This window comes from Podarcis raffonei, chromosome 6, assembly GCF_027172205.1.
Source record: "Podarcis raffonei isolate rPodRaf1 chromosome 6, rPodRaf1.pri, whole genome shotgun sequence".
Lineage (NCBI taxonomy): Eukaryota > Metazoa > Chordata > Lepidosauria > Squamata > Lacertidae > Podarcis > Podarcis raffonei.
The window spans coordinates 37,322,681-37,343,758 of NC_070607.1; the positions used below are offsets into that span (position 1 = coordinate 37,322,681).

Consider the following 21,078-nt stretch of genomic DNA (forward strand, 5'->3'; position numbering starts at 1 on the left):
CCAGTAGTACCATCTATAATTAACTGAGAATATTTGCACCAATTTGAACAATCCCTTGCAGAAGTTTAAATTAAGCACTTAAAAAAACCACACTAACAAGGCTACTCTTAAATATATATATATTATGAAGGTGAACATTGACATTATTTCTCAGTTAGATTGTATTAGATGTGCCTTCCACTAGCATAGCTATTCTGTACAAATGTTACCATCTTAGGATTCATCATATACTCTTTTGTCTTTGCTGGCCTGTTTCTTGAAATGTCAGATTTGGCCATGGTGACAGATGCCTGAGTGACATCCCAGTTGGACTAACGTAATGCACTTTTCTTGGCTGCCTTTGAAAAGTGTTCAGAAGCTTCAGCTGGTTCGGACGGCTGACCAGGGCAGGTTACAGGGAGCACGTTCCTCCAGTTAAAACTACACTGCCTACAACAGGTCTATTTCCTGACACAATTCAAAGCACTGGTTATGACATATAAAGCCCTATATGGCTTGGGGCCAGGTAACCCAAGCAATTTATCTCCCTTTACGAACCTTGCCCAGATGCTAAAGATCCTTGGGTGAGCACCTTTCTTCCGTCCCATCACCGCCAGAGGCCCAGTTGGTGATGTAACAAGAGGGCTTTTTCTGTGGCTGCTCCCACATGGTGGAACTGCCTCCAAAAGAGGTTAGATTGGCTCCCTTTTGGTCCTCTTTCTACAGCTTCCTATATTGCAATAGGTGCAGACAATCTTTATTGAGCTGCTATCAGGGCAATCAGTACTTTAATGCTGCTTCGAAATGTATTCTCTTGTATTTTAACTATTGTTTTGAACTAGCTTGTTTTTATTACTTTGCATTTTATACCAATGCTTTAAAAACGTTGTAAGTCACCTTGAATTCCAACCTGGGAGAAAGGTGGGATATAAATAGATTAAATAAATAATATCAATTGAGAAAAGCATTTCACCTTTCCTCTTTAGTATGTCAGCATGACTGGATGGAAATAAATGGAGACAAACATGAGACATGTTCTGAGGAACTGTTCCATTATTATCATCTTCAACCATTTTGACTCACATTTAAGAGAGAGGTTTTACAGTATCTTGAATCTACACGACCCTGAACTCTTAATATACTACTCAGCTATAGTTCACAACTGGTAAGTGTTCTGAGAAGAACATAGGCTATAAATACCTGCTTGTTTGTTTTTAAGGCAAAATCATTGCAAATCATTTTCAATAATATAATATAATCAGCAGCAGATTATGTTTTCTGCTTTGTTCTTGAAGACGTTCAAATACATAATTAAGACTTCAACGTGATCTAGCCTAATGAATATGTCTCGGTTCAGTTATGTTAAGATTTTGAAGCTTCATGGCAGCTCCTTTCCTCTGTGTTGATTATAATTTTCGACCCTTCACTGTGTTTAGTTCATACTTCCACATGAGGTCATTTTTATTTATTATATACAGTTGTGGAATTGGGCTGACAGGGAAATGGGGGAGGCTCTTTTTGGACTAAATGAGACAGTATAAATTTAACAAGTACATGTAATAAAAATAAATACAGCAGTTTGTTCAAGGTCATTGAGTTATGGCCGGGCATGGATTTGAACATATGTCAATAGCCAGAACTACAGAACCATGTTAAGCCAGTTGGGCTTTTTTCAAGCATATCACAACAATATTAAAAGAAGCCCAATTTCCTGGTAAGTCTTCCTTCCAACTATTAGCTATAATGGGTAAATGGAACAATCAAATGCAGTAGGGTGTTTGGTGGAATGAATAGATAGGGAAGGTTGTTGCCCTCATGCTCTGCATGTGGGGTTCCTGGGGGCATCTGGTTAGATAGCCTACCAGGAGCGGGCAGACTTCAGGCGGGTGGGATCTACTGTGTGTGTCTGTGTTTATAGAACCCTGAAGTCCACCAACAGGTGCAAAACGTTATTATTTTATTTTTATAATTGTTAATTTATTAATTGTCTTATACACAATTGTCTCAAGGCAAGTTTACGCATGTGAAATCCAGCACATGCTCAGCCCAAGAGTTTCTTTTCAATACCAGAATGGAGCTCACACAGCTCCTTTACACAAATACCGCTCCTAGTTTTACCCCAAATTTGAGAATAAACGCAGGAGAGGCCTGCCTTTTGCCTTGAAAGGAGAAGCCTGTTTGAGAGAAGGTATCATGTGACATCTTCAAATATCTATCACATGGAAGATGGGAGCATGCTTGGTTTCTTCTGCTCCTGAGGGTAGGACCCAAACCAACTGGCTTCAAGTTACAAGAAAGGAGATTCCAACTTTTTGACAGCAAGAGCTGTTCCACAGTGTGATGGGCTCCCTCAGACTCGAAGGGTTTTAAAGCAGAGGTTGGATGGCAGCCCCTGTTTAGGGGAGTATTTAATGATGTTTTATTGTGTTTTCAACAGTCTGAGGGGCGGGATACAAATGATAAGTGTGTTGTTGTTGTTGTCATCTGCCATGGATGCTTTAGTTGAGATTCCCGCGCTGCAGAGGGTTGGACTAGATGACCCTTCCAAGTCTACAATTCTGAGAGAGGGAAAACGACCAGCAGCCACTTCCCGCCCGCCCTTGGCGGTGGCCACGGGCGCAATCCTGTTCCTGCCTTAAAACGAAACTCTGCAGAGGTGCTTTAGGGCCGCGGGGTAACTCAGGGCTCCCGCCGCTCCCCAACCTCGCCTGGGACGGAGGCGCCGCGGACCCTGCCCGGGAGAGAGGCTTCCTGCTGCCTCCGAGTAGCCGAGGAAGGAAGGAGAGGGCGCTTCTTCCCGCCCCCGGATCCGCTCCCCGCTGGCAGAGGCGCTGCTGGGCGGACGAGAGCAGCGCGCGCAGTCCTGGCCCAGGAAGGAGCCTCGTCCCTTCCCCGCCCGGGGCCAGGCGGAGCCAGCAGCGGAGGCAGCAGCAGGAGGAGGAGCAGCGGGTGAGAGGTCGGCCAGCTCCGGTCGCCCATAGAGACGGCGGAGTCCCGAGTTGCGAGGGCGGCGGCGGCCGGAGAAGGGGCTGAGGCGGCGAGGCGCACGGTAAGGAGGGCGGGCGCGGCGCGGAGTCGCCGCCGCCGGAGGGAGCGGGAGCGAGGGAGGAGGGCCTCCCCGGGCCACAGGCAGCGCTGCTCTTTCCTGCTTCTTTCTCCGCCCGGGCGCTGTCCCCGCCTCCCGCCATTGCAGCCGCCGGGCCGAGGACTGCCCCCTCCGCGGCCGCCCGCTGCCTTTCCTCGGCTGCCCGAGGCACGCAGACCCGTCGTCGTGGGGAGCGGGAGAGCCTTCGGCTTGCTGCCGCCCCCCGCCGCCTCTTTCTGGCCGCGGTGCGGGGCACTGAGCGAGGCGTGGCTGCCGCGCGCGGGCGGGCGCCTCCGGGGCTTGCTAGGCCACTGTTTCCACGCCACCAGCGCCGGGTCGTGGAGAGAGGGTGGGTCGGCTCCTTTTTCTCGAAACGAGGTGTGCTAGGGAGTCTGCACCCGGAGGGTGGCTCTTGTCCCGTGTTAGAGAACATGGAGGGTGATTCTGTGTATGTGTGAACGTCGGAAGAGTTTTCGGGCTGAAGGTCCGTCTTGTTTCCAAAGTGGCTTGTTTCCAAAATGGCTAGCCAGATGTTTCTGGGAAGCCCCCAAGCAAGGACCAGAGTGCTAATCTAGTAACTTGCCTATAGATTCTGGTTGATTCTAGGGTGGTGCACAACAACACCACCACCACAATATTGATAAAGAATTGCATCAACATACCTATCATAACAGTAAAACTTGTTTCAGGACCTAAACCTGGAGCTTCCATTTAGCTATTATGACTAGTGTTGAACTGCCTATGGTGCATTTCTAGAATCCCCATTTAAAACCATCTTGAGTTATTGGCTGTTGCCACATCTTGTTGGCTCTGATGGGAAGAAGCAGGACTATTGTGAGGTTGCTACCTGAGGTCCCTTGGGTTGCTGGATGGGTCTGTCTTCCAGAATTGCACAGAGGCCAAAGTAGATACAATGGACAGGTATAGACTAGTCCAGCCTTCTCCAACCTGGTGCCTTCCAGATGTTTTGGACTACAACTCCCATCAGCTGGAATAGAGTACCAGCAAAGCATTGTTGAGTTCTCACATCATGTGCGTTATCTGCTTTCATTGCTGAGTTTCAGTTACCAATGAGACCTCACAGTAGGGTCAGAAACAGTATCAGTGCCTCAGACAGCAGGCAAGCACTGCATACAAGGCTGCTATCCTATTATGCTGCAGATCAGCTTTTGCTTGATGATGGATATTCGGCACTGATATATATTTATTGGCTAGAAGATAATGTGGCTGGCTGTAATGTTTAATAAAATGGTGGTTACCTACATAACCATACTGCATCGCTGGTGTCCTTGCCAACCACTATGGCTTAATGATGCTAGTTATTCCCTTTTAGTTCTGTGGCTTCCTTAGTACAGTGTGGCTGCTCCTGGTTTCCAGTGTGTCCAAAAGAGGATGAATGGTGCTGGCCTGCAACACTCCCAGCTCATTTTTGCTGATGGTTGGTGCTGAGCTACATTGTGGAGAAAGGGTCACTAAAGCAGGGGGCCCTCCAAGATGTTGGACTCCAGTTCCCATCAGCCCCAGCCAGCATGGGCAGTGGTCAAAGATGATGGTAGCTGTCACCCAATAACATCTGGAAGGCCAGCGGATCCCCACCGCTGCACCAAAGACAAGTAGTCAGCATTTACCTAGTGGTGTTTGAACTCTGCATTTCCGTAAGAAACACGCCATTCTTCTGTTGGGAGTTTCAGAAGGGTAGAATTTGTAAACGAAAGCAAGAAATTAATGCACAGTTGTGCAGCAGTGGCTCACCATGTGGGGCAGAGCTGCTGGGCTTTCCAGCATGTGGGTCTCTGTTGCTTACCAAGATGGGCGGGGCGGGGGGAGGACAAGGTGGCAAAGAGTTTGGTGTGCCATGCCTGCCTCCCCCCCAGTAAGCAACAGAATCCAGCCTGCAAGGAAGCTAGTGCAGCAACTCTGCCCCACCCAGTGAGCCACCTCTGCTTCCGTGGAAATAAAATACAAGGAAAACAAAGCAAGCTATGGGGTCTGTGGTGAGGTTTTCCGTATTCTCCTGCTCCTTGAAGCTGCTTGAGTTTAGTTTCTACCAAACTCCCGTGCTTTTGTGAAGGAGAACCTGATAAAACTGCTCCCGTAAGTCATCTTGATGCTGTTGCAAGCAAAAGGAAAAGAGGGGTAGTTGTTCTAGCCTGAACTTAGTGTAACTCTTGACTGTGAGCTGCTAGAACAATAATAAGCATCATATAGCTGGTGTCTGCTGGATATTAAGTGTACCTTTCTCCCAAAGGAAACAGCATGAAAAGGAAGCATCCACAAAATGTTGGCTTGGCTTACTACCCAGCCGTACTCCATAGTTGCCACTGACTCTCTCCATCCCCTTAGCCTTCTGCATCTGCAAGAGAGCTTGGGAAAGGAAGGGGGCATCTCATATCACACTGGGAGTGGGCTTTAATCTTGCATGCACAGTATGCTTCTGTTTGCTCCAAAGTTCAGTGCAATTTAAAAGAAACACCCCTTCCTGACTGTAGTATGTGTGTGTTGTTGCGGGGGAGGTGGGAGTGTCTCTTAACACTCCCCACAAGCACTGCACAGTACGAAGGCCCCCTTCTTCCCTCTCAAGGTGAGAGGCAGGAGAGGGTTTCTCAGGTTACACTGAGTAGGGGCCCTTGACCCAGCAAGCTGCAGCGCAGGTGGATTTATGGACGCCTACTGATCGGAAAGCCTAGTCACAAGAAAAATCTCACAGCGAGAACATAAGGGAGTTTATTTAACAAGTTCTGTCATGTTTAATGATAGTCTTGCTTGCTATGGAGGTGAAACATAAAGCTTACTGGATAGTGAAACCTTGCAGAGTGGGATTAAACTTTGCTTCTTCTTTAGCTGTTTCAGGCCCAACATTTTTAATGCTGGAATCTTCCATTTTGTACACATTTGCTTCGTATACTTGTATTCTTCAACTCATTTTTACCTCTTTCCGCTTGAAAACATTCCCCCCCCCCCATTAAAGCTTTCTCTCAGGCTGGGGAAACCCTTTTCAGCCTAAGGGTCACATTTCCTCATGGGCTCACCTGCTAGCTGTGGGCAGGATCAGAGACAAAGAAAAGTGAGCAGTGTGACTTTTACAGTAACCTGTATTGTTAGCTACAATCCCCCCCTAAGGTTTTTGCATAAACACTCCGCATGCATTGTTTTTGTTCGTTATTTTGTTATGTATATTTTATACTGTAAAGCGCCCTGTAAACCCGAGATGACGGGCGATATAGAATTTTAATAAATATTAATAATATTTTTTTGATCCTCCAGTCAAGGAAGAGGCAGAATCACAGTTCAAGGATTCATTTCAGTTGGCAAAAGCACTTGAGGAGAGTGCAGAACAGGGCTGTTAAGAAGCAGGGTCCTGGGATAGGGGGCATGGACTGGGAAGAGTTTTGAAAGCCAAGTAGAGAAGCTGCAATGTGGTTCTCCCCACCCAGGCCTGAGCTTCCCAATTGCTACTTAAAGCTGCAGCTTTTATATTTTTATTAACTGTTGTTAAAGTTCCAGAAACGGAAAGATTTATGCAAGTACCAAATGAAGTTTGTCTCGGTTTTGGATAGCAAACTTTGTGCCCTTAAACATGGTGAGATTCCAAATAAATGCCTGTCTCCTCTAGATAATAATGTTAAAATCATAACAAATGATTCACAAAATAGAGAGCAAGTTCTCCAGAACTCTTTATCAGGCTAGTTCTTAAGCAAAGCAGAAGGGTGTGTGTGTGTGTGAAATGAAACAAAACAGTACAAAAACGTAGGGAGATGTTGTAGCCATGAAGTCTGTGTCTCTTCCAAGATGGAGATTGCAGAATAAATTGCTGTCTGCTAGGTGCTGCAAATATCGGGTTACGTGATAAAGAAGCAATGGGCGATCCCCGTTTCTGAAAACATAAATCCTGTCAGTTATCCAGAACTGTATTGTGTCTTAAGCAACACGCGCAAGTTCTTGTTTAGGAACAGAGTTAAATATGTTCCAGATAGAGGAAGATCCATTGCACAGTGGCAGTGCACATGTTTTTTATTTTCCATCAAGGCAGCTGACAAGATAACTCAGTAAAAGAATAGAGCTGAAACTAAAGAAGACCACGGCGGGGGGGGGGGGGGATCAGGAGTGGTTATATACAACATTTGTCCCAATAACCCACCCAAAACAGCTTTTTACTTTTCTAAAGTTTAGTTACAGTATATTATCAAGCAGTCATTGTATTTGAAAACAAACTGCAAAATATATAATAACTAAATCTTTGAATAGAGCAAATTAAACAAACCAAAGGAGTATGGTCTATTGGGAAATTGTACTTAAAGCCGTAAAATAGGCACATATTACAAATTCAATAATAATAAATAACCAAATCAGTTGCCCTACCATGTCAAGGGAAATTCATCACAATACTAAGCTTACATTTGTTCATAAGCAGGCTGAGTCTCAGATGAGTCAGAGCAAAGCCTCAGATGTTAATCTGAGATCCGGGGTAAACTCTTAAGGTAGGTGTCCTAAAGATACATCAGCTCAATGCAGAAAATCAGCACCCAGAGACATTTTTCTGAATGTTTCACTATTTTACAGATTTATAAACCACTTCAAATCTAGAACCCATGTACAATAAAATAAATGAGATTTGAAAATTATACAGTCCCTAAAAATAATAACACAGTTTCTACAATTATGCAGTTAATATTTCAATAAATGTCTGGGCTTCAGTTCCGGGAAATTACAGATATCAAAGTTGTTATATGCTGTCCACGATGAGCCCCAGTTTATACTGTGACCACTGTGTTTTGAATCCATTGTACTTCATGAAAATTCTGCAAATGGCAGCTCCACATAAAAGTGTGTTATTGTACCCTAATCTGGATGATACTAAGACACGAATGGCAGTGGCCAGGTCTGTTTTATTCAGAAAAAGCTATGGCTATTGTGCCCGTCTGGGCAGAGCATTCCAGCCCCTACCCCACCCCGCAATTCTGAGCTGTGGGGTGTTTGGATCGAGTAGAGGTGCCCCTCTTTACTCAGCACCCAGGGAGTATGTCAGATTCAGCCAGTGTCAGATTCAACCACAAACTACGTACCTGGTTTTAAAGAGAGAGTGCCATTCCTAGACTCTGGTTTAAAGCAAAGCTGTACTCTGAGCAAATCTGTTGAAATAATGGACTAAAATTAATTGTGACTAATTTAAGTCTGTTTATTTCAGTGGGATTATTCTGAGTGTAACTTGGGGAGCTGCTGCTCACTGGGGTACATAACCCCAGGCTAGGTGGGCTAATGATCAGATTCCGCATAATCGGTGTAAATCTCTGGAAGGCTTTTTTTTTTAAAGGAACTTGTGATTCACAGTAGGAACATGAATAATAATAGTTCCTGTGGGTTGAGTGGGTGGAGAACAGAAGGGGAGAATTTGTTAAATTGGAGATTATTCTGTCGAAAACTACCATTGTTACATGATGACTTTCATAAAGCAATGGCTGAATTGTTATCAGTGTTCTTGTTTGGATAAAAATAGCTTCTTAGGTTTGTGCAAATATTTACAAAATAGTTTAGTTATGGGTGGCAAACCAGTGTTGCTCATTATCAGCACTGCTCTTTAATACTTCTGCAACCACATTCTTTACAGCATTAGGGACCTATTCTTCGTGTCTGAAGTAATTGCCTAGTTGTTTTTGTACACGATTCAAACATCTTCGCTCATGTCAGCACTGGGAGAAAGCAATTTTTGTCTTATCTAATGTGTCTGATGCGGTAATTAGGGCTATGTTGGCTGTTTCATTACAGTCCAATCCTGTGCATGTTTACTCAGAAGTAAGTCCCAGTGAGGCTTACTTCCGGGAAAGTGTTTAGACTTGCCGTCTGAAAACTTAGTACTCATGCTAAGTTTTGCTGTATTATGATAACTAATTATACACTCAATTTATTTCCCAAGCCTATTATTGCTTGCCTGTTCTAGACAAACTCTTGCTTACACATAAACTGGTATGCAGTTCAGTATCTGTGGCCATGGGACACAATAGTACTTAATAGTATGAAGAACAGGGCTATTGAACAATTTTCAGTGCTCATCCTACTTTAAGCTTACTACAATTTGTTTCCATGTTGGGAGGCTGGGGGTGGTGGTGGTGGAGGGTCCATGGAAATACACGCTGCACAAAAGCAGCTGTCTTCAGCTTAACATGGGGCTTCTGTGTACTAAAGTTTGTCCTGTGTTCTTGAAAATTGTGGAATCAGACAGTTATTCATTTATGTTGCCCCCATTGCTTGAGAACATCAGTAGCATTTTTGTCTGACTTCCAGACAGCAAAAAATAATTACAGCTCAATAAAATGTATTATAGTGAAGGGAAGCATTTGAAGATAGCCCACCACCCAAGAATTTTAATTTTATTTGTCAAACGGGTATTCTTCAGTTCCTCCAAAGGTAACATACTTGGGATCATGCTGTTTATATTTGCCCAACAACCCTGTGATGTACAGTTGGGGAGAGGCAATAACTTGATCAGGCTGTCTATTGCATTTTGTGGTTAAACAGGGATTTGAATCCTGGTTTTCATCTTAAATTCAGCACTCCTTGAATGCCACATCACAAATCTTCACGCCACACTGTACTTAGGTTTCGAGATAAAGAGGCGCATCTCCAAGCTGAAAAATCTGTAACTAAGACTAATAAAACTGCCATATATTGTGCTAGCACCCAGAAGGCAATGCTTGTTTTGGGATTTCAACTTTGGGTGCCACCATTACTGAGGAACATGCTCTTCTGCTTTTATGTTCCCATCTTCTAAAGGTCTCATTATGCTTCGCCTGTAGAATTTCATTATGTCTCTGGGACATGAAACTATGCAAGAGTCTCTCTCCTCTGGAAAAGCCTTGTAGATGTTGATCTGAACACGATACAGCTGCCTTGATGTGATGCTTACATGAGGATTATGTACCGGGAAGTCTTGTCCCAAGTGTTTAAATTTCAGCTGGGGTTCTGTACAACAGAAATAGAACACGTAATATTTTTTGATTTGTGCCTACTTTAATCAGATTCCTTTTTGGCAGTTTAAGAGTACTACAATTTGTTTGCCACATCTTACTTTCACTTTTAGCCATACAAAAGCAAGTAGTTTCAGTTGCTCTTTTTTCCTCGTTCCTGTTCTTCTTGTGTTAGAGATTTAGGCACTGGTAAAAGTTTATGCTTTCAGTGTAGGTCTGGAAGAAGCAAGTATCGTTTTGATCTTGTGTTAGCAGTCAGAAAATAAACAAGCGGCTGATATGTTGGCTAAACAATGTATTCCAAGGCTCAAAAGACAGGTAGAGTCAGTTAATGTGCTTAACTGTTCTCCCATTTCATGATGCACCCTTGCTAAACCAGAGTTGCAACAAAAAAAGACCATGCATAATCTTGCATTCCTGATTGGTAGTAATCTGTGAATGTTTTTGTATCCAAACAGATACATATTGTGCCTATAACTTCCTCTTCCTTTGATCCCATTCCACCTCACCTGGAGGAATAATAGGATGCCTTGTATGTAGGCAAATAAACTAAATGAGCCACTGACATACTTGGATGTAGAAATATCCAGGCTCAGAGCCATGCGTAGTCATTAAGGTTCCTTTGTGTTCTTGGTCAAGTCACTTAAAGTTCAGATATGCAGGAAAATAGTGGTAAGTTGGGGAAAGACAGGCTTGAATGTATACAACAGAGTTCATGTATCAGGGTGCAGATCAGTCTAAACCAATTATCCCTAATAAGGTAAAAGGTAAAGGACCCCTGGACGGTTAAGTCCAGCCAAAGGCAACTAAGGGGTGCGGTGCTCATTTCGGTTTTCAGGCCGAGGGGGCCGTTGTTTGCCCACAGTCAGCTTTCTGGGTCATGTGGCCAGCATGACTAAACTGCTACTGGCACGCGGAGGACCGTGATGAGTGCCAGAGCACACAGAAACACCATTTACCTTCCCGCTGCAGTGGTACCTATTTATCTTTTACCTTTACCTTTTTACCTTACCTATTTATCTACTTGTACTGGTATGCTTTCGAACTGCTATGTTGGCAGAACCTGCGACAGAGAAATGGGAGCTCACCCTGTTTTGCAGATTCGAACTGCCAACATTCCAATCAGCAAGCCCAGGTGGCTCAGTGGTTTAGACCACAGTGCCACCCGCATATCCCTAATACAGTATACTAACTTTGCACATGCAGATCTTTTTATGTTATTAATTTAGAAGGACTGCACTGTGGGTTTTGGTTTTTTTAGGGGATGCTTGTTTGAATCAGTTCCAGATCTGTGTTTGAAATTTGTGGGAATACTGGAAAATCAAAAGAAGTGTTTGCATGAATATTGATGATAGCATCTTGAACTGTATTAAATAATTGCTTCACATTCCTACATCCAGTTGATATTATTCAAAAGGTAAATGTGAGGCTTACATTTTTAACAACATGTTCCTAAGGAAATAATATATTCTGCATTTTAAAATCTAAATTGTATGAAACATTGATAATGTTTCTGTAGGAATAAATCAACCATTGGTAATGAGATGCATTAGCTGATCTCTTATTAGTCCATTCTAGTATATCATATAAATGTATTTGTCCTCATTAGTCTACAAAATAACTCGAGTACCATTGTTCATGAGAGAGAGCTGTTTTCCTATCCCATTTCTGCCCCAATTTAAGTTAATTACATACCACTATTCTTCTGCAATATCCTTTTGACCTTAACCATATTCTTTTTAGTAATGGCATGGGAACACAAACACTTTTGGGTTTTTAAAGCTTGTATACTTTTCTTCTACCTCTATTCCTTTAATGTGACTTCATGAGAAGTATTTGTAATGCGTTATAATAGCATCTAAGGTTAACAACAATACATGTTTTCTTGCCCTTTGACATTTTTAAATGGATGCTGTCAGTCTGTCCAGGCCCAAAGGCTCTAGAACTTTAAAACACTTTAATGAGCAATGATAAGCAAAAGTAGTCATGTTGGTCCTTAAAAGTTGGCCCCACATTGTTGGCCCTAGGCCTGTAAAAGATTTAGCCATCACTGTCTTAAGCAAAATGCAGAGGTTACTGGCATAGGCACAGAGCAGAAGTAAAGAGAAACTTGGCAGTTTTTAATTTAGCAAAATCAGGGATTACCTTTGGATGGTGTTCTAGGTACTAATTTTAATTTTCATATTAAAATAATTTTAATATGAACTTTGGATGGTTGTCAAGTGCACCACCCAAAATTAATCCCTTACTTTGGTAAATGAAAGACTCTCATGTTTCTCTTTATTTCTGTTGTCTGTGTAGATCAGGAACTAGTGTGTTTCATTTAAGTTTGAAATATCACAATGTACTTAAAATGAGTAGTTAAAATATAATTTGCCCTAACAGCATCCCAGTAATCAGCATCGTTTATATGGTGTTCATCCTTGGTGTGTAACCTGATACCTGTAACCTGGTAACAGGAAGGGACTCAGCCTGCAGTCTCCATCATGAAGTCAACCTGACCTCATGGCTACAACATCAACCTAATTTTTGTACTTAAAAAATTATCCTCATCTCCCTTGCCCCCTGTTTTGTTGTTGTGCCTTGCTTAATTAAGAGTTCTAGAGAACTCTAAAGCTTGCCACTCTTGTGGACACTTTGGCTAGTCTCAATAATTGCATTGTAATTATTCTTCAACACCAACGTCCTTGGACTGGTCATGTTGTTTGGATGCCTGATTATCGTCTTCCAAAACAACTACTCTATTCCCAACTTAAGAAAGGAAAACGAAATACTGGAGGACAACAAAAGAGGTTTAAAGACACTCTCCAGGCAAATCTAAAAAAATTGCAATATAAGCACCGATAATAGGAAACACTGGCCTGCAAGTGTTCCAGTTGGAGAATAGCCTCTATAAAAGGCATTGTGGATTTTGAAGAAGCACGAATTCAGGACGAAAGGGAGAAACGAGCTAAGAGGAAGGCACATTTGGCAAATTCTCACCGTGATCAACTCCCACCCAGAAACCTACGTCCCCACTGTGGAAGGATGTGTGGATCCAGAATTGGCCTCCACAGTCATTTATGGACACACCGCTAATACTGTGTTCATGAAAGACAATCTTACTCAGCCAGAGAGAGAGAAGAGATTGCCCAGATTTTGGAGATTAATGATCGAAGCATCCTCAAAAGTCAGATAGAATTAAGTTCAATTTAAAGTGCCAAAAAGCATTTGATCCACAAAATAATTTGTTTTATGCCAGTACTGGTGACTAGTAACCTATTCTGGGAATACCCCCCACAGTAGGAGTTCCATTCATAAAAATGGCTGTACTTGCAGTAGGGCAAAGTAAATCAAGAAGTCTCCTCTGGTTTGGCAGTATTTGCTCCAAGTAATCTGAGTTGTGGGACTGTTAGCTCATCAACCACTTATAACAATTACAATTTTAAAGATCTGTTTTAATGTTGCTGTTTTTTCTTGCTCCCACTCTGCTGTTTTTAGTATTTTTTAAATATCCTTGATTGTTTTAATTGTAAGACACCCTGCACATTGTGAAACAGAATGACAGGGTATAATATGCTTTCATTAAATAACTGGACAGTGGGAGATTCAGCCAATGCATCTAGTGTTTGGGTATTAGATGTATATTTAAATGATACTGAGGCTGTATTGTTTTTAACACTCGATTGGAAGCCGCCCAGAGTGGCTGGGGAAACTCAGCCAGATGGGTGGGGTATAAATAAATTATTATTATTATTATTATTATTATTATTACTACTACTACTACTATTATTATTATTATTATTATTATTACTCTTCAGGGGGCGGAATGTATGAAACTGCCTTCTACTGAGTCAGACCACTGGTCCATCTAGCCCAGGGGTCAGCAACCTTTTTCAGCCGTAGGCCAGTCCACTGTCCCTCAGACCATGTGGTGGGCCGGACTATATTTTTTGGGGGGAAATGAATGAATTCCTATGCCCCACAAATAACCCAGAGATGTAGTTGGGGAAAAAGGACACATTCTACTCATGTAAAAACACGCTGATTCCTGTACTGTCCGCGGGCCGGATTGAGAAGGCAGTTGGTCCGCATCTGGCCCCCAGGCCTTAGGTTGCCTACCCCTGATCTAGCCTGAATCTTTGACTGGTGAAGACTCTCCAGAGAACCAGACAGGAGTCTTTCCCAGTTCTGCTGCCTTAGAACATTTTAGCTGCTGTGCCCTGGGACATTTTGCATATGAGGCACTTACTCCATCACTGAGCAATGGGCCCTCCTTCTCCATGTTTTTGTTTAAAAATATAAATTCTGAATGCAAAATTCCAAAGCTTACATTAAAGGAATTTAAGTAGAATTGAGAAGAAAACAAGATGGAAGATAACCTGAGAAATCGGATTAATCAAAACCTGGACTTCAAAGATTATTGAAAATTTCATTCTTACATTGGTGGTGTATACTGCTTGTATGTTAAGATTCATAGGCAGTTTATGGCAGAGGGCAGGGGTACCCAGCAAGGTGCCCTCCAGATGTTGAACTACAGCTCTTGTCAACCCTGATTGTTTGTTACTGGTTATTTGACAGAGCCCTGGATGCTGCATTTGACTGGGGAATTGTGATCAGTGATTGTGATCACCTGTTTGTAAGAGTGGACTCCCATTCAGCCAGAAAACTGCATGGGTTTGGCGTCTAGCTTGATCCTGAGTTCCATGTTTTAGCTTACAGTATGTGCTGGGCTTTCAGTTTATCTTAAGTTAAACATACATCCTGGGACATATTAAACATCAGGAAGAAAAATCTCACATTTCCCAAACTTCATTGTTTCTGCTTTCTCATTCCCATGACTACCTTTATGATTTTTCAATACTTTTTCTTGTATACTTTATCTGTCTTGGTCAAAACAGTATCCATTAATTAACGAGACCTGCTCTAAACTAGGGAAGTGGGGCTTTGGCTTTGCAAGGTGCTCTTGAGAGTAAACTAAATCCAGTGTTTCCTCTGAATCTTGTGGGTGGGTAGAAATCTGGGATCATCCACTCAGCTCCAAAATTAGGAGTCTGGGGCTCATCATACTTGCCAGAGACCATGTGACTTCTTCCTATGGTGAATGTGGCTTGCAGAATTGTGGACCTTGGTTACTGCTTGTGGTTAGTTCAGAGAAAGTTAAATTTCGAGCCCTGGATTTTGACAATATGCTAAGTCAGTTCCTGGCTTATCTCAGTAAAGCAAGGGAGCAAACTAACCAGGGAGGAGCAAAACAGCCACTATCTCCTTCCCAGGAGCCTGCAGGTTCTCACTAAACCATCATTTGGCTTATCGTAATGTGTGAACCACAACTCTTGTTCTCTGGCTCCTGGTACAAAAGTCACTGGGTGTTCTGACATGCTGAATCTGTGAGGATTTCTAGCAGCAGAAAGAGAAAAGAGTTAAGACTGCAGTTATTTCTAGGAAGATAAAAATTTGGGGGTCAGGAGAAGAGACATGGGATTTGGGATATTTTGAAACTGGGTGTGGGTTACAGAGATCATGTATAAAACTAATGAATGGAACACATCTTCATTATTCTGCTGCAGACACTTTCTTTTTGCCTATATATTTCTTAAACATTCTGTTCATTTGGAGTTAACTAAGGCTGCTTTTCTGATATTTTGCGGAATTCCATGTCACACTCTTCCATTCGTTCTGCCTGCGCAAGCATTATAGCTTGCTAGATGCAGCAATGCCCCTTTCCCCTGTGCAATGTTATGGGTAATGTCCGAATTTTGGAGGGAAGGGGGGGGAAGCCCCCTTGTGCATGCAGAAGTCCTTGCACATGGCTTCTGTTGACAGAACTGGTTAGCTGGATCCCATCCTTTGCTTTGTTTAACTTTATGTTAGGATGGCAGTTCATAAACCCCCTTTTTTAAAGCACCAGGTCTTTTCATCAGGCTTGAGAGCAGTACATGTGAAAAGGATCTAGGAGTCTTGGTTGACCACAAACTTGACATGAGCCAACAGTGTGACGCGGCAGCTAAAAAAGCCAATGCAATTCTGGGCTGCATCAATAGGAGTATAGCATCTAGATCAAGGGAAGTAATAGTGCCACTGTATTCTGCTCTGGTCAGACCTCACCTGGAGTACTGTGTCCAGTTCTGGGCACCACAGTTCAAGAAGGACACTGACAAACTGGAACGTGTCCAGAGGAGGGCAACCAAAATGGTCAAAGGCCTGGAAACGATGCCTTATGAGGAACGGCTAAGGGAGCTGGGCATGTTTAGCCTGGAGAAGAGGAGGTTAAGGGGTGATATGATAGCCATGTTCAAATATATAAAAGGATGTCACATAGAGGAGGGAGAAAGGTTGTTTTCTGCTGCTCCAGAGAAGCGGACACGGAGCAATGGATCCAAACTACAAGAAAGAAGATTCCACCTAAACATTAGGAAGAACTTCCTGACAGTAAGAGCTGTTCGACAGTGGAATTTGCTGCCAAGGAGTGTGGTGGAGTCTCCTTCTTTGGAGGTCTTTAAGCAGAGGCTTGACAACCATATGTCAGGAGTGCTCTGATGGTGTTTCCTGCTTGGCAGGGGGTTGGACTCGATGGCCCTTGTGGTCTATTCCAACTCTATGATTCTATGATTCTATGATTCTATTCTATGATTCTATGATCAGGTCATGTTTAGTGCTAATAATACTGGTAAATTTGTACATCCTAAGAAGTAATTTTATACTGTTGCAGTAGGAAAACACACTCTCTCCTTTCCAGATGCTACTGTCTTCTTTTCTCATCATTCCACTTAATATCTGTTTTCCAGATTTTTCCAAAGGCCAAGTGCAAGATTTGTTGCAGAGCAAGAATTGGAAGCTAATCACCTGATTCCTAGTTGGTGCTTTAATAGCCAGACTGTTCCTGTCATTCACACTAGAAGGTAAATATTATACCACAGCAGAAACCTTATTTTTGAATCCAGATGTTTCTTGTATCTTTATAGATAATTAACATTTTTTTAAATTCAGAGATGAGGCTTATAGTGCCACCTGGAGGTTTAACAAGCAAATCTCCCACAGAAATATTAAGTGCAATTCTGTGATGAATTCTAAATTTGCCTTTAACTAATACCATACTAGCCTAGGGCTTGCCGAGCAGAAGGTCGGTGGTTCGAATCCCTGCAACGGGGTGAGCTCCTGTTGCTCGGTCCCTGCTCCTGCCAACCTAGCAGTTTGAAAGCACGTCAAAATGCAAGTAGATAAATACGTACTGCTCCGGTGGGAAGGTAAACGGCGTTTCCGTGTGCTGCTCTGGTTCGCCAGAAAGTGGCTTAGTCATGCTGGCCACATGACCCGGAAGCTGTACGCCGGCTCCCTCGGCCAGTAAAGCGAGATGAGCGCCGCAACCCCAGAGTCGTCCACGACTGGACCTAACAGTCAGGGGTTCCTTTACCTTTACTTTGCACAGTACTACAAATAGGACTGTGTAGATGCATATGGAATATGTGCCCACACTCTCACCCCTCAACTAAAGTTTATATAACTTTTCACCTGTTTCGAAAGACAAAGAAAATGTTTTGTTGCTCAGTTTCACTTTTCAACTGCAGAGAGGACAGTAATATTTAATTCAGATAGTGCGTACTCCTGACAAGATTGATCCCATTGGGTGGTTGGGAGAAAGTAGAACTAGCAATTGGTCTTCAGCTGATGGCAATAAGTAATAAGTATATAAGTAAAGCTGAGTGGTCAGACATCCTCCAGAACCTTGGACAATTCTTAGAGACCAAACAACTTGTTCTGATGGGTTCCTAGTTCCAGACAAGCCCTTACATACTCAGTCTGTTATGTTCACTATGTAGCCTACTGTCAATCTCCTTCCTGAGGGGTGGAAAGCTTTAAAAGGGCAGTCTCTAATAATTTCATTCTATGTGTGTTGGGAAGCAGGCATTGCAGCGAGTTACACTCTTGGTAGCAAGAGCTCCAGGGTATCAGGGGTTACTATCTCCACCAGGCCAAGCTCAGGAGGTGGTGTTGAGGGCCAGGGACATCGCCCCTGCAACTTCTGTCATTAGTCCTTCAGATATAGCTGGCTCCTCTCGCTGTATATATATCCTTGAGCTCCTCTGCTTGTCCCCTGTTCTGCTGGCAATCTGCTCTGTGACTTCTGAATTAAGCCTAGGGGGTTCCCCTCTCTCTTCAATAATTTACGTTATGTTTATCCATCAAATAATTTTATTAGCTGTGCAGTAGAAAAATGCTGATTTTTAAATGTGTTTGACTTTTTCACCACACAATTTCAGCTCTGTTTTATTCTCATCTATTCTAGTTAAATGTAAAATGGAATTACTGGTAGTTTTCTGTTCATTGTCAACTCTGCTGTGTTGGCTCTTCCATTTGTCCACTAGAGGTCAGTCCTCTGCTGATACTAAATCCACCATTAAACAGTTCTGCAACCAGCGTCCAAATGCAGAGGAAGGTAGCTGCATAATCATACGTCAGAATAGAAGAGTACATAGATTTTGCCACTAAGACTCCTGAGCAGGAATTATAATATTCTGATTAAAACATTTCCTGCAAATTATATATATATATTCTGATAAAATGTTTATTCATATAAAATATTACTTGATAATCCATCCTGTTTAACATTTCATCATCTGAAATGTGATCATTTGTCTGAAATCAGTGCTTATTGTTTTTATTCTGATGAAGAAGATTATAGTTCATGAAAGATTTGTGGAGTTAGCATAGAATAATCTTGGGGCTGCCAGTCCCAAAAGTTTGAAAATCATAAGATAGTCTTTAGAAGAGGTTTTTTTTTAGTCTGACTCAGATTTTTGTTATATTATGTATTTTAGTTTTGAACCGTTCTTGTATCCATTAATTGCTTTTTCTACACCCCGTTTCATTAAATCTAGGCACCTTTCATGATTTTGGGATTTTTCAGTGTACAGCTAGAAATTTGATAGTTTTAAAAATAACTTGTCTGATATTCTTTGGCTACAACTGCTGTAAACAAAGCTTTCTCTTTTATATAATCTACCCACAAAAGTTTGAGAACTAGTATAGAATATAACTACACATAGCTCCAGAGATGTTAGGTGCAATATTTATTTCAAAACATAGGAGACACAAATTATGCCTTTAAGTGTACCAGCACACCTTGTTCTAGGAGCGTATGGGTGTTTTTTTTGCAGAATGCACAACCCAGAGTTTTTCTGCTTGACCATTATAGTTTGTACAAAAAACCAAACTAAAAAACTGTGGACTTTGTGCCCGTTGTTCTGGGAATAAGACAAAATGTTTCGCAGTATTTCTTGACATCTTGAATAATTGAATGATCCCCACCAAGAAAAAAGAAGGGCGAGCTTTCGAAAGCTTATTAGCGTAATTACCTTTGACTTGTATGTATCATTCCTTGTTACGGAAAGGTCAGGTGCAATTGCATTGGATGGCTTGCTTTCTAGCCTGTATGTCCATTGCGGAACTACAGAATGCTTGATGCTGATTCATACTACCTGTCCACAGAGGTGGGGCTATATGTAAAAGATCTGAGAATTTTAAAAATCCAACCTAAAAGAGAATTGGACAAATTTATATAGATTAAGGCTGCCAGTGGCTCCTAGCCATGATGGGTATGTTATACCAACAGTATATGCCTCTTGAGTACCAGTGGCTGGGAATCACAACTGAAGAGGGTACAGTTGCACTAAGGTTCTGCTTCTGGGTTTATGGGCATCTGGTTGGCCACTGTGAAAACAGGATGCTGGATTGTATGGGCCTTTGGTCTGATCCAGCAGCTCTCTTCTTATGTTCTTATGCTCTTACCCTTCAAGTGCAGAGAACCAGCTTTTTTCTCAGGGCAGGCATTTCCCCAGTATTCTTCCTTTGACTAGTACTTCCCTTAGGGGATCTCAATGGAATAAACAAGATAGACTTATAACAAGTTTGTCAAGTTCCACAATTTACAGGCGTTTCTGAAAGCAACACATGGGAGTTTAATTTGTGTCACTGGCCTTTCAGCATTGTGCCACATCAGTTTTCTCTAATAATTATTTGATGAGACATGAGTCTCATTTAAGTTTAAAATGGCAAAATGTTATATGGAGCCTAACAGGGTTGCGGCTTGAACCTTTTGATTCAGGGTGGTATAGCCTAGCTCAAGGGTCAGCAGCCTTTTACAGCCATGGGCCGGTCCACCATCCATCATGTGGGGGGCCGGACTATATTTGGGCAGGGGGGAGTGAACGAATTCCTATGCTCCACAAATAACCCAGAGATGCATTTTAAATCAAAGCACACATTCTACTCATGTAAAAACACGCTGATTCCCAGACCGTCTGCAGGCCAGATTGAGAAGTTGATTGGGCCGCATTTGGCCCCTGGGCCGTAGGTTGACTACCCCTGGCCTAGCTGCTCATTGGACACAGTTTTCTAGAAGTTTTTACATAAGGGAGAGAGGCTGCTGGTCAACTGGCCAAATGTCCAGGGAATGAGAAGATTATACTCCGCAGAGAATTTTCCTGGAGTGCCTGTCTTTGTCCTGCTGCCTGAGCTCCTTAATCCTAGTCTCTCTGCATGCCATTTTTGGTATTCCAAAATTCAGTTTTAACCAGCTCATATAAAATCTGCCTGTTAATGTAGCTTTGCAACTAATAATAGAAGGAGCAGCCAGTCTCCTATTATCTGATAAAGCCCCTCGGCTTCCCTCTGTAGTGATAGCAACACTTAGAAGGGAGCCAGACCAGAGAAAACTACATATACAATCTGCCATGGTCTGGTGCACTATTATAGTTTCGTCGCTAAAGGGCATTTGTTCATTGCAACCAGTGAGACAAGCACAAACTTTAAAAATCCTGGGATTTTGAAAAATGTATTTTTGATGAGGAGATGACATCCCGTGACGCGTGACACATTTTCTTCTATTAACCAACATTGTGTAAAATAAAAATTTTGAAACCTGAACTTTCCACCTAACACTAAATCATGGTTTGTGGACGACAAGACTAGGGAGTATGAACAGGAAATGGTTGCGAAAGCACTATGCAAACAGCAATGAACGAAACTTGTAACATGTAAAAAAAAGTTTCATGTAAAGATTGTCAAAGGGAC

The 21,078-nt window shown here is 42.5% G+C and overlaps 1 protein-coding gene across 2 annotated transcripts in view; it reads left to right on the forward strand.

Moving 5' to 3' along the window:
* The first annotated feature begins 2,923 nt into the window (after window positions 1-2,923).
* Window positions 2,924-21,078, forward strand: part of GNG12 (G protein subunit gamma 12) — a 39,530-nt gene continuing 21,375 nt past the window's right edge. Inside the window, exons 1-2 of one of the 2 annotated variants that reach the window (XM_053392106.1) lie at window positions 2,924-3,028; window positions 16,794-16,907. The gene's annotated coding sequence lies outside the window, so the exon portion shown is untranslated. The remainder of the gene's footprint in view (window positions 3,029-16,793; window positions 16,908-21,078) is intronic. The other variant, XM_053392108.1, reaches the window with a different exon arrangement.